Genomic DNA, 15,066 nt, shown 5'->3' with positions numbered 1-15,066 from the left:
AATTAAATTTAAAATGCAAGATATAAAGTAGGTACCTACCTGTAATATTTTGACCTTTCAGGCTAATTTGTTGCTTTTTGCAACAACTCGTATGATATAACAGAAATCGTTGCATCTCCCTTCCTATTGTGGTAAGAAATATGATCTAATCGGTGTTAGAAAAAAAAAGCTGAAAGTTGGTTATGAAAATATTAGCAATCTTTTCTGCGTCCGATTCTCCTTCAATATGAGTGGATATCTTTGCTTTAGCTTTTAAAACGTTGCCTGTTTTTTGCCAAAATTCTTTAAAGTCTTTGTTCTCAATCGCACCTGATATTTTGTCCATTTTTAATTGTTCCGCTGTTTTTTGACATTTTCTTAATTCATATTTAAATTTTCTTGTCAGTATTTTTCTATTTTCTGCCAAGGGACCCGACCGGGGTTTTCCATTTTCAATCCATTTCATAAGTGCATTTCGTGATGCTTCATAATGAATCGATACATTGTCGTTCCTTCCAGGAATATGTTTGGATGTGGTTCTATTATGTTTGCGCCCACTTTCAAAGACGTTTTTAGCGGCAGTACTTAGTGACTACAATCCTCCCATATAGTTCGTCTATGGCATCTTTATGAAACTTATTTTTGCATCCTGACTTTTTACAGAGTTCGACCCCGCTGCTGCATTTGATTCGGTTTGTTAAAAATGATGCAGTTGCAGAATAGGACATGATCTGCGAAGTATTATGTGCTCTCAATTTTACTGGATCTAAAGCCATCGGGGAAATTTTCCTCCGTTGCGGTTATACCTGTTGTTTCTAAACAAATTGACATGGGCCGGTGATCTGTCCAGTCAACGTCGTACTTTACCGAAATATTTTTTATCATCTTTTGAATTGTGGCCGTCCCTATACAGTGATCTAACCAGCTTGTTGTGTTATGTGCATCACTAACATATGTGTAAGAATTTTCAGGCATTTTTTCAATATCGATGCAGTGATATTTGTTTTTTTTTGCAGAATGATAATAAATCTTTCCCAAATAATGTTCTTGGATCGGCATTAAAATCACCCATAATAAGGCAGTTCGTATATTGTTTATCTTCAATAAGTGAATGCAGGTTTGCCAGGCATCTTGAAAATTCGGGAATGTTATCATTGCAGAAAGTTGGCATGTAAACTGTGAGAATGCTCAACAATCCTTTATCCAGCTTTATTTCTATTCCCGATAACCTATTGTCATTGCAGTCGATAGCCTTGGCCCTTATTGCGCTCCGCCACAATACGCCCGTTCCACCGTAAGGACGCCCTCTAAGTATGCCGGTAGATGTATCTATGGCAGATGTGCCCAAGCTTGAAAATTTTGGGTGTATTTCTGAAAGATAATTTATGTCAGTGGGTAATAGCCATGTTTCTTGTAATAAAATGATATCATATTCTTCACACATTTCGTGAATAAATTTCACTGTCCTTCTCACTGATCTGCAATTGATATTAATAATTTTAAGAGGATCCATTGTTTAGGTATTGTTTGAACTTTTGTCTGAGCTGTGATTTCTTTCTTTGTAGATTCGATACACTATTCCTTCGGGCCTGTTGGGGACGGATATAGCACCGTCGCAACGCGGAACAATAGGATTGGAAAAGGTTCGGAATGCCAACTTACCCTTTTGTATTCTTCCACGGTTTTCAATTCTTCTTTGCGCTGGTTCACAACAATTCACAAATTTCACCATGCGCGAGCTCACGATGGCTTTGATTTCGACATGGTCGATAAAGTGGGCTCCGTAATCTAACGATGTTGACAGGACGAATATTTTTAAGCAACTAACGTCGGCATAGGAGAGGAGAGGAGTTGGGTAGATAGGCCACAATAATTTTACAAAGGATAGAAGGTAGGTAGCACGATGCTAGGTGCCAACATTTCCGCCCACCTAATTTGAACGAATTAATAATTATGATACAAAATTTAATAAAAGGTAAATTTAAATATATACATAGGTAAATTGTTCATTCAAGTTGTATCCGTAATGCCTCGCAGAAAACAACTAAATAAAATAACTTTTACTAAATTAAGTATAACTTTTCGAAGAATGGTTCCTGGACCATAAAAAAATTTTGGTTTTGAAAAATATTTAAAATGGCTAATAACTCCTTTGGTCTAGAATCTGAGTAAGAAACAAAACGAGAATTAGAGTATAGACATCTAAAACAACAACAAAAAAAATATATAGATCCCAATGTTAAATAAAATAAAAATAAAACATAACAAAACTGGAAAATGAAAACGTATTCTATTTTAGATGTATATCTTAAGAATTATCACTAATAATAATTTTATTCTTCCGGTAACGGGCAAAGCTTTATCACTGGTCGAACCAACGAACCAGTTTTAGTTTTAACAGTAGCTACCCTAACTATTCCATCCTTACCGGGATGAACGTGGATAATTCGTCCTAATACCCACTTCATCGGTGGAAGACGATCGTCCTTTATTAACACTAATTGACCTAATTTAATGTTTGGATTTATTTTGCACCACTTTGATCGTTGTTGAAGCGTATTTAAATATTCTAAATGCCAACGTTTCCAGAAATGTTGCGACATCTTTTGGAGATGTTGCCACCTACTTAAACGATTAGACGTGGTGTCAAGAAAGTCATATTCAGGCAAACCTAGTAGGAATCCACCGATTAAAAAGTGGCCCGGGGTGAGTCCATTCACATCCTCGGGGTCTGAGCTCATTGAACACAAAGGGCGGGAGTTGAGGATGGCCTCAATTCTAGTGAGAACTGTCGCAAATTCTTCATAAGTTAGAACGGTCTCACCTATCACCCGTTTTAAATGGTATTTTAGAGATTTTATCCCTGCCTCAAATAGACTCGCTGGAGGGTTAAAAGACCAAATAATGCCGCTCTGAATTAGATGATTAGATATAACATCACGCTGTGATGCCAAGAATTTATTTATACCGAGTAGGTACCGATTTGCACCGACGAAATTGGTTCCGTTATCGCTTATGATTTCAGAACATAACCCTCGACGATCTGTAAACCGGCTAAGGGCTGCAATAAATGCTTCAGAAGATAAATCAGACACGATCTCTAAATGAACTGCTTTCGTCGCCATACATACAAATAGACATAAATAACCCTTTGACGTTTTTGCTCCCCTACGTTTGTGATCTTTCAAAGTGAAAGGTCCTCCGAAATCTACACCAACTCGAGAAAAAACACGGCTTTGTTGCACTCGAGAGGGAGGTAAATCACCCATTAGGGGAGGTAGCACCGAAGATTTCATTTTATAGCAGACAATGCATTTCGACAGTTGTGAGCGAATTTTATTCCGTGCAGCCACTATCCAAAATTTACGCTGAATAGTGAATTGAAGGCTTCGTGGCCCAATATGAAGATATAGTTTATGATAATAATCTACAATTAAATAAGCTAAATGACAGATTTTCGGAAGTAAGATCGGAAATTTACTTTCATATGACAAATTTGAATACTTGAGTCGACCGCCCACCCTGATAATACCGTGGCTATCAAGAAACGGTTTCAAGTTTTGAATTTGCGTTGAACATGGACTGCCATTTCGCATATTACTTATATCAACAGAAAAATACGTTTTCTGTTCAATGCGTACGATTTTCATAAGCGAATCATTTAATTCGCGAGAACTTAGATAAGTCGAGTTTGAATTTCCACTACCAGGACGTTTCTGACAATTATTTACGAAACGCATTATAATAATAATAATAATAATAATTGGATAATTTGTAGAGCGCCGTTTTTGTGAAAAATCACCTCAAGGGCGCTGTACAATTTATTTCCTAGGATCTACATTTGTTATTTAGAAATGATACCAAAACATACTTACCTGGCAAGTCACTTCCAACAAACACACTTATATTAAAAAGTTTATGCTTATAAAAGATAGAACTGCACGCAGAGGACACTATATCAAAAAACACTGGTCGTCGCATGATCTTAAGTCTGCTATAGTTTTTATTTTAATTTAAATGTATTTTTACTGTCTTAAAAGCCTACAAATTGTTAGTTGTTATCATTTTTATTTATTTATTTTTAATTATTATTTTTATTTATTTTATTTTATTTTTAGTATTTTTTACATTTTGTTAATTTAAATTTAAATTGCCGTCAACTGTGAAAGTGGAGGTTTCTGAAATTATGGATACGACTGTCTGAAAAGGTGCGTTTTAAGTTTAGACCTAAATTCTGTCGAGTCTGCGATCATTCTCATATCATGTGGCAGTCCATTCCAGGCTTTAGGTCCTGACACGGCAAAAGCACGCTCACCGAACTTAGTATCTGGTGTGCGCTTTGGTTCCTTCAACCTTCCGATAGCTGATGACGTTGCTGACCTAAGGGTTGACTGTCGGGAGTTGGAATCTTCTGGAATACACAATTCTGATAAATAAGCCGGATTATCCAAGCGACGACGCGTTGCAATTTATAAAATGAAGAATATTTACTAATAATCGAATTAGGTACTATTTGAGATGATACAAACGTTTTAAGGTTGCATGTTTTGAGTTCTGGTATTTCTCCGTCAGATTGATTGTACACAGCTGAACAAGGCCAGAGTGCTATTGGTTGGTGAAGCCATTTTGGTCCCGTAAACCACAAAGGGTGTGATATAATGTCTGCTGGGAAAAGCCCTCTTGAACCAGAATCGGCACAATTTTCCTCCGAGACAACATGCTTCCAAACAGCATTTGGTGTATTTTCCAGTATTTGTACAACCCTATTAGCGACAAATGTTTTCAATAAATATGGCGGCGTTTTTAGCCACGCTATTACAATAGTCGAATCTGTAAATAGAAAAACGTTTTCTATTTGTTCGGCAAACTTTACAGATGACATAATATACTTTACAAGTTTCGTGAGAAGAACGGCCCCACATAATTCTAGTCGTGGAATTGACAGGGTTTTCAAAGGAGCGACCTTCGATTTTCCCATTAAGATGTGAGTGGTATTGCTATTACGCTCTAATAAATATACCACTGCAGAATAACCCAATTGTGAAGCGTCACAGAACCCTACGAGGAAAAGACGACTTGTCATCACCGTGTTGTAATATCCAGGAATATTCAATGTTCGAAGTAATGAAAGTTGACTTACAAATTTACTCCACGTATTATGAATATGTGGTGGAACATCACGATCGTCCCAATCGACATCTAACTTCCATAGTTCCTGTAATAGACATTTTGCGAAAAATGTCACTGGGGTCATGATCCCAAGTGAGTCGAATAAACGAGCTACCGTTGATAAAATTGTTCTTTTTGTGCATATCTTATTTGAAGGTAGATCGATCTTGTAGGTAAAATTATCAGTCGTTGGACTCCACTGAATGCCTAATATTTTAACAATTTGATCAGTTCCGGCGTTATCAAAAGAATGACCATATTGCTGGTGCTCTTGCGAAACGTGATCCAAAAGTGACGGTGTATTAGATTGCCATTTACTAAGTTCTAATTTCCCAAGATTTAACAATCCAATGATATCTTGTTTTAGTCTGAGGGCTGTGCTAATCGTTTCTGTCCCTGTTACCAAATCATCTACATAAAAATCATCGCATAGAACCTTGGCAGCGTCAGGATACTTTGATCCTTCATCTTGTGCTAGCTGGCGAAGGGTACGAATGGCCAAGAATCGTGAACTAGACAACCCGTACGTTACAGTTTGTAACTCGAAATCAATAACCGGTTCATTCTGAGATTCTCTCCACAAAATATTTTGGAATTTACGCTGAGATGGAATAATTAATATTTGCCTATACATCTTACAAATATCAGCTGTAAATACATACTTATGAAAACGAAAATTTAAAATCATACGTGGAATTTCAGTTTGCAATTTTGGACCGTTCAATAATAAGTCATTTAGAGATAAGTTATTTGGTTGGGTTTTTGCCGACCCATCAAAAACCACACGTAGTTTTGTAGTTTTACTGTCAGGATTCAAAACACAATGATGAGGTAAATAGAATGCATCTAAATTCCGAGGTACCCGTGTCATGTGTCCCAGACCCTCATATTCTTGTATAAAATTTCCGTAATTAATTGCTAACATGGGATCCCTTTTAAAACGAATTTCTAGTTTGTTCCATCGCGATTCCGCAAGTTTTAAGGAATTTTGAGAAGGCATAATTTCTGATTTTGTTAATAATGGTACAACATATCTACCATCACATTCTCGATAGTGATTCGAAGCGTACATTGTTTCGGCTAATTTGTCGTCCGGATTACTCGTCACAATTGAAGGTGTTTCTTCAATTTCCCAAAATTTTCTAAGAGTATTGCTTAACGAATTTGTTTCAACAAATAAAGACGAAGGCGTTTGAAATGACGAGTTTTCCATCTTCCCCATTATAATGTAACCAAATACACTGTTTACAGCACATGGAGAGCCGTGAATTATTTCATGGCCACTATTAAATATATCCAAGTATACGTCAGCTCCTAACAAAAGGTCTATTTTGCCCGACATGTAATATGATTCATCAGCTAATTTTAAATTTTTAAATTGTGACGTTCCACTCGATGGTAAATCATATGACGGATGATTAGAAGTGATTTCTGTAATCACGACAGTTTGACATTGAAGAATAGGCCCTTTTTTATTTCGAAGTTTTATAAAACATTTTGTTTTTCCATGACAAGAATTTATACTAGAATTTCCTAAACCGTTCAGTGAAATACGATGTTTTTTAATTGACAAACCCAAGAGCTGGGCACATCTTTCCGTAATCAGAGAGACTTGACTCCCACAATCCACGACGGCGCGGATAGGTATATAATCATTATATTGATTTCGGACCTCAAGTTGTACAGTTCCTAACAAAACGGTAGAAACGCTCGGAATCGCTGTTGCGGCCAGGGTTGCACTTGAATTATTAAGTTCATTTTCGCCCGATGGTTCGGCGGCAATGTGCAACATTGAATGGTGTTTTTTATTACAAACCTGGCATGTAAATTTTGATACACAATCTTTTACATGGTGCTGTTTCAAACAATTGAAACAACGGTTTAAAGTTTTAATTTTGTCCCTCCTTTGATGGGGACTTAAAGATGTAAAAGAATGACATTTGTAAAGAAAATGTGCACCTTTACATAATGGACAATGAAGGTTATTATCATTCTTATTGGCAGATAACAACGTTTTAAACGAACCTTTTTTCTCTTTTGTAGTATGTGGAGATAACATTTCTAAAATACGCGTTTGATTTCTCAGAAACTCGAAAATTGAATCCAATTCTGGAATCTCTTCACCGGGCAATTTGGATTCAAATTGACGTTTAGTTGTCAGATCCATCGATCGTATCATAATATGACCAACAAATTTATCAAAAATATTTTCTATCTTCATCGCCTTTATAGCGGCGCAATTCTCTTGAAACGTACTGAGTAACCGCGCTATACCTGACGCAGACTCGTTTTGTAATATTTTGAAATTAAGAATTTCATCAACATAATGCGTGAAAAGAATTCTAGAATTTTGGTATTGATTTACCAGAATATTCCAGGCAATGTCATAATTCTCTTCGATAAGAGGCAATGATTGTATAAGTGCCAGTGCCGGCCCTGTAATTACCGATAAAAGATAATGGTATTTTTCTACATTAGTATATGCATTGCTGTCATGTATAAGACTTTTAAATAATGAATGAAATGAGCACCAACTTTTAATGTTACTATCAAAAGTGGGCATCTTTATCAGTGGTGCGCGAATCACCGAATTACTTGCCGTTTTAGGAATTGAATTTTCATTATTACTAGTGATAACGCTTTTCATTTGCATGATCTCGAAATACATTGAATCAACATTATTCGCAATGTTTCCTAGTTCTGACATTTCTGTAATCTTGTCTAATGACAGTAATTGTTCCTCAATCTCGTTTTGAACTGATTCAAATTCTTGTAACCAATCTTTTAACTTTTCACATCTAGCAAGAAACGTATCTTTTTTCTTAAAATCATCATAAGTGCTCGCTATGAGCTCTTGCGTAATACGAATACGAGATACTATTCGCTCACGTCGGGATTGCAACAAAAGTACTTTTTTCTCAGCCATTGTATTGAGAAATTAATCTGCACAAAAATGCCGAGTGAATACAACAATTTATTTTAAATATTAACAAATTTGTCACCAGTTAAGTATTTTTTACTACCTACAGGCAATTTTCGCGAACAGCACGGCTGACGCGAATTTTACACATAGATCAACTTTTATGAACAATTTAACCTTGAAATAATTAAATTAACCACAATTTTTTCAATTAATCTAAATTATCAGGCTCGAATGACCAATTTTGGGGACGGATATAGCACCGTCGCAACGCGGAACAATAGGATTGGAAAAGGTTCGGAATGCCGACTTACCCTTTTCTATTCTTCCACGGTTTTCAATTCATCTTTGCGCTGGTTCACAACAATTCACAAATTTCACCATGCGCGAGCTCACGATGGCTTTGATTTCGACATGGTCGATAAAGTGGGCTCCGTAATCAAACGATGTTGACAGGACGAATATTTTTAATCAACTAACGTCGGCATAGGAGAGGAGAGGAGTTGGGTAGATAGGCCACAATAATTTTACAAAGGATAGAAGGTAGGTAGCACGATGCTAGGTGCCAACAGGGCCAAAAATCTTTTTCCATAAAAACACTGATTTTCTGCGCAAGGATTGTTATTTTAAATGTTTTGAACTGGGTCGGTTTGAATGGTTTGAAGTTATAGTGTATTGAATATGGGTGACAGAACTTTCCAAGTTTACATGGCCGAGTTTTCCAAGTCTTCGTTGTCCAAGGCTGGTAGTGAACCTTTTAAGAAATTCCCACTCAATAAGTTGTATGCTTTACCTTTTCACTGCGGATTGGTATTATGATGTCCGTGCTGTATAGATTATTCAAGATGAACTTTCCATAAAAACCTATTTTTTTTTACTTACCATTTAAAATTTCATAATGTCAGATAAAAGGTAGTTATCACATTCATCTATTTAAATATCAACATTATCATATTCGACCACATGCATTGAATGCACGTATATACTATTTCCACATGTGTAGCAATATTTTCACGCGCGCTTGCGCATGGAAGACGATTATGGGCCTAACCTGACCTAACCCTAAAAAGGTTGAATTATCAATACCGACATTAATAGATTTCTACAGAAGAATGTTATACCTACAAAACGAAGAAAGAATCGCTTGGTTATTTCTCACAGTGCTATAAAAATTGACAATATGTGCTTGAAACCGAATTTGGCGTTCGAGGTGATGTACTCCAATGGATGTCATCGTACCTGTCTGGACGAGTAGCTTCAGTAACTTTCAATAAATATACATCACCTGAAACTTCCATCGAATTTGGAGTTCCCCAGGGTTCTGTACTGGGTCCCATTCTCTTCATTCTATATACCAATCGTCTCGAACGACTCATTCACTCAGCTGGCTTTGAATCACAAGGCTACGCGGATGATCGTTTGATTTTCAAGTTTTGCTCCCCGGATGAAAAAGACGTCCTTAAAAACGAGGTGGTTAGTTTCATTGACACGGTTTCAAGTTGGATGTCTGTTAATAAACTCAAACTTAATCCGACAAAGACGGAATTTATTTGGATAGCTTCTCCTGGAAGACAAGCCCTCATCGACTCCAGTCCAATCCGTATTCAGAATACAAATATAATCCCTTCTACGGAAATAAAATTTCTAGGTTTCACTTTAGACAATTGTCTTTCTCTTGAATCGCAAATTTCAAAAACTGTAAGTGCTGGCTTTTTCCATCTAAGGCAGATAAAATCAATTAGGAGATGCCTTCCCTTTGATGGAGCAAAATCACTCATTAATTCGTTCGTTGTCTCACGTATGGACTATTGTAATAGTGCATATGCTGGCCTACCTAAAAAACAATTCAACAGAATCCAGTCCGTTTTCAATGCTGCGGCGAGAATGATTTTTGGTGAATCTAAGCATTGTCGTATAACCCCGCTTCTAAGGGATCGTCTTCATTGGCTTCGATGCCCTGAAAGAATAGAGTTCAAGATCTGCCTAATGACCTTCAAAGCATTGCAGGGAATGGCGCCAGCCTATATATCGGAATTATGTGTCCGACAAAACCTAAGCGATAGACAGCTTACTCTGAGGTCAGCAGATCTAGATGTTACCAATCGTTTAATCGAACTTTCTCGGTCAAATCGAGCTGTTTACTATGATCGCTCTTTTCGTGTAGCTGGCCCACTCATTTGGAATAAACTTCCCCCAGCCCTTACCAATATACAAAATTTGGCTGAATTTAAACGGGTTTTAAAATCAAAATTATTCAAAAAATCATATTTAATAATTTAAAATCATTTATATTCTCATGAATCTAAGCTTCTTTTTTAATATACTATAAAAAGCCAGGTTTTGAAGTTTTCCGGTAATTGTTTGGTTTCGGTTTCCTCCTTATTGTACTTTTATGTTTAATGTCCACCTATTATATAATATTTTAATGTTTTCCTGTTTTATATAATATTTTAATTTTAAAGTTCTTATTTTTCGTGCACTGTCACTGTCTTTTATTGTTATCCTCTACTAAAATAGCACTGTTATTGTTAAATTTTATTCTCTGCTTTTGTGTAAACCGTTATTTCATATTATGTAATTATTTTTTTTTAAAAGGAACACAATAGGAAATTTTATTTTAAGTTTATTATAGTTAAGCGCACTTGTAGTGAAACAACACAAAACTGCGCTATATAAATGTTATGTTATTATTATTATAATGACTATTTTCGGGAACTTCATTGATGGAAAAGATACATAACCTCACCATTATCAGGATTCGAATTGAATCGGTTTAAAAGTTTAGATTTTTCCTGTCTCTTGACCTGTGGAACACCAGACTCTTTCTGAGTGAAATCAAAAATGGAAACCGAAAATGAACTCAGTGTATCAAGTGCAAATGTTTATGCACTTTCTCATGGCATACAGGTTTAAACCGCATATTGAAAAATTCCAGCTAGGGCGAAATTCGGTTTGACGGCGGGAAAAAATTCTTATCACTGGTGCACGAACGGTTTTCCAGAGGTTAAAGTCTGATTATGTCGGGGAAATAACTGCCCTACATTTTACGTCCATTGGAGAACCTTCTGATAGTGTTTCACTGTATTTTACTAGATTCACATTTAGCAAAAACTGCTACAGTCATACCATGTTAATTGACGTTTCAATGAGGTTGTCTCCTACAACGAAATTTCATATTTTTATAAATGTATCATATTAATTAGAGCATGCCGAGGAGAGAACTTTTAGAATTTTTGGAAAATACCGAATAGTACCGAAGATATAAGCCGTCAAATTGTTGATATTTGCGGCCAGTCGATAGGACGATACTGGCGCTGCCATTGGAATTATGAATTGTACTGAATCGAGTCTAGTGTGATGTCACGAGACACGCGCTACATGAGATTACATGCGTGTCATGCGACATAACATTTTACCCAAGATCACTTTGAAAGCTCGTAACTTCATTTTTGGAGATATCGAAAAACTGATTTTTACTATCGTCATTAATGAACTCTTTAAATATAATACATTTTTTATAAAAACAAAAACAAAATAGGAAACAACCTCCTTGAGTTATCTCGTAAATTTTTACTAAATTCTCCGCCAGTAAATTTTTTTCTTAATTCCCTCGATACACTCGAGACTCGAGACACTCCTGTTTGCACGGCTTTAATGCATACAAAATTTCATTAAAATTCAATCCTTTAGAGTAGGGGTCGGTGAACGGAGTATTTTTTTATAAGAATAAACTAACTGTTAACTATTTCCAATAGTAGTACCATAATATAAAGGCAAACCAAAGATTTGGACGAAAAAAAAAATTTAAGAGCATTTTTTTTAACATTTATCTCACACATTGCTATGAGGAAAATAATTTCCCTCGGGGCCTGTCATCTTTTGGATGATGTTTGGAGTTTTGGAGGGTCCTTTTTTAAGGAAAGGAAGGAGAGGAAGTTCTGGGAAGGCAAAGGGTATGAGGCTTGAGTAGGAATCTATGGATAAGTGTGTCCAGGAGTGACGGACATATGAATATATCCCTCTCACTGCGGCGCAAGGCGATGGGTCGAGAGACAAGTTGGAGAGGTCATAGGGTCTCCCCAAGCCAGCCTCTCCCGATCTGGCACGCCACGCAGCTGGTGGACCGACGCATCCTCTACACACCTTACCCGATAAACACCAAACTTAGCGAACCACTTTAGGTGACCTATGGCAAACGTGTTGGTTATCCAATTAATGGTTCCTACCTTCCTACCCCCCAAATTAAAAATATTACTGCAAACATAACTTTGATAATAATTAACCTAACTTATAAAATAATATTTATTTAGGTACCTGCAAATTTTGTTTACTGAGCTGTAACGCCGATATTTTCATTTTTACCCCATTTGAGGTAATTTGCCCTGATTAGCCGACCCCTGCTGTAGAGCTTTTATTTTGTGACTTAAATTTCGTAGTGTTACCATTCATTTTTTTTAGCTTGTCATCATCTTCTTCAATCATAGATTCGATCATGCGCTGTGAATTGTCACTCTTTTATTTTGTTTTAATTAATTTAGTTGTATTGGTGACATTAAAATACATTATAGTCATAGTCATTCTTTTCACAATCATAAAAAGGCCTGACGTTAAAATATATCTTGTTTATGATTCATTATTTTAGGCACTTTTATTAATTTTGATCAACATTTTAGTTAATTCAAGTTTTGAGTGTGCTGTAGAAGGTATATTGGTTATAACTGTTTATATTCCTTTACATTAATAATTGTGTATATTGTGTGTGAATTTTTAAAGTTGTTATGTTCATATATTCTCTTTTCTTTCATGTCTTCTAAATATGGTATAAAAAAATGGTATATTTGTTTAACTAAGCAATAATAATATCAATAATTAAATAATTCTAGTTTATTTGTAGCTATTTTTTCTAATGATCTGTTTAATGTTTGCAGGTGTAAAAATACCAGATGAGAACTTAACGCCTCAGCAAAGATCCCATGGAGAAGAACAACTTGCGACAGTAAGAAAAATGCAACAGATGTTGTTCCCAGAGTCCGGAATGGGTCCAGGAGGACCCCAAGGACCCAATCAGGGACAAATGATGGACCCACCACAAAATCCTAATGAACAGAATCAAATGGGTCAAAACCCAAACATGCCGCCTAATTCTAATTCGGGCCCCAATATAGGTTTCAATCCTAATCAAATGGGTGGGCCGATGGGACAAAATTGCCCCGGAAACATGGGACCAATGGGTCCGATGGGACCCAATGGGCCGAGTTGTCAAATGGGGCCAAACGGCCCAATGGGGCATAACGGTCCTATGGGCCCGAACATGGGGCAGAACGGCCAATGGGGCATGGGCCCAAACATGGGCGGGAACGGCCCGATGTCCGGGATGGGTCCCAACGGTCCAATGGGTCCAAACGGGCCGATGTCGGGCATGATGGGGCCGAACGAACCCATGGGTCAGGGGATGGGACCCATGGGGCCGATGGGCCCGTGTATGAAGGGCGGGATGAGAGGGCAGCAGTGCGGCGGGCCAGATATGAAGCCTCAAATGTGTCAGGATATGTACATGAACAGGCCTTGCTCGGGACCTATGGGGGTAACTTACTACAAATATTTATCTGGAAATAATCAATTTTATAACTACCGTTTTGTTTATTTTAATAACTTTTGTACGTATTCTAGCGCATGGGTAACCCGATGGCAGGGATGAAGCCTCGCATGATGGGTGGACCCAGAATGATGCCAGGGGCCAATATCAACGCTATGAATGGTAACAATTCTTTATTTTCTTTATTATATCTGTACTCACAGGTGCTAATTCATAATTGTTACTTTTAGTGCATTTTGAAATAAATTTCTAAAGAATTTTTAAATTAACCAGCAGGTAAAAACCCTTAGTTGCATCTGTATGGAAAACTTCAACAGTTCTCTTTGAATATTGAGATGGCAGCACTTCCGTTTGTAGCTAGCATGTGGAGCGAGTGTGTTAACCCACGACAGACCTTAGCGTATTAATATAACAGATATAGACAGTGGATATATCAACTATTTTACTCGTAACAGAGCTCGCCTTTTAATGACAGTATCATTGATGCTAAATGTGTCAATATCCGAATTGATACTTTGGTCTCCCCACCGACATGACCATTGGCAAGTTAGTCCTGCAGGCCGGTAGATAGAATAGTCTATGTTGTCGGTGACGGAGATAACCATCGCAAACATAGAAATGAATGATTTCCATGAAAGAAGAGTTTTCAAACCATCCACGAATCAAATATGATTTAAGATTTTCACAGCCAAAAGTATTTTTGTTATTTGTTTTTGGGGTGTTATGCCGTGTTGCGCTTATTAATAACACATCTGCCCTGATGATGGACACTGCAATGCTGTCCGAAACGTTGGCTAAATAAGGAGTTAGCGCAACACGGCATAACACCCCCAAAACCAATAACAAAAAACATCCACAAATCAGTCTAAAGAAATGTTTGTACATCCCTCCTGACCCGTAAATGGTTCATTCCGAACATACTCAAGATAAAGTCAGCAGGATAGAGCCACGGGCAGTAGCCATACTCCCCCAGGTAGAGAAATCTCAGAAATTAATAATCACTCACCCACCATATTTAAAAGGATTATGTATGTTAATACTAGATATTTTATCAATTGATTTTTATAAAACCCAGGTGGCATCATGATGGACGGCGGCTCAATGGGAGACTGCGGGGGCCCTGGGGGCCCTCAGGAACACCACATGAGCATGGGGGGCCCCATGTGCGATGACTTCCCTCGGGGTAGAAACGTAAGGAATATTCTTATAATCCCTTTAGTATTTTTTTTTCTAAATAAGTGTACGTGTTTTTCTTTAAACTAAAGAACCATGCTAACGCCTCATCCGTTTGGTTGCACGGTTCGTATGTCCCCTGTGTTTGGTGTTTTATACTACCATTTTTATTTCTGTGAATCGAAATAAAATCGACTAGCAAGCTTGTGTTCGCGGGTTCAAATCCCTG

The sequence above is a fragment of the Hesperophylax consimilis genome, unplaced genomic scaffold (genome assembly GCF_061612785.1).
Source record: "Hesperophylax consimilis isolate HC1 unplaced genomic scaffold, BYU_Hcon_1.0 scaffold_33, whole genome shotgun sequence".
In the NCBI taxonomy this organism is placed as follows: Eukaryota; Metazoa; Arthropoda; class Insecta; order Trichoptera; family Limnephilidae; genus Hesperophylax; species Hesperophylax consimilis.
This window is presented reverse-complemented; position numbering follows the sequence as displayed.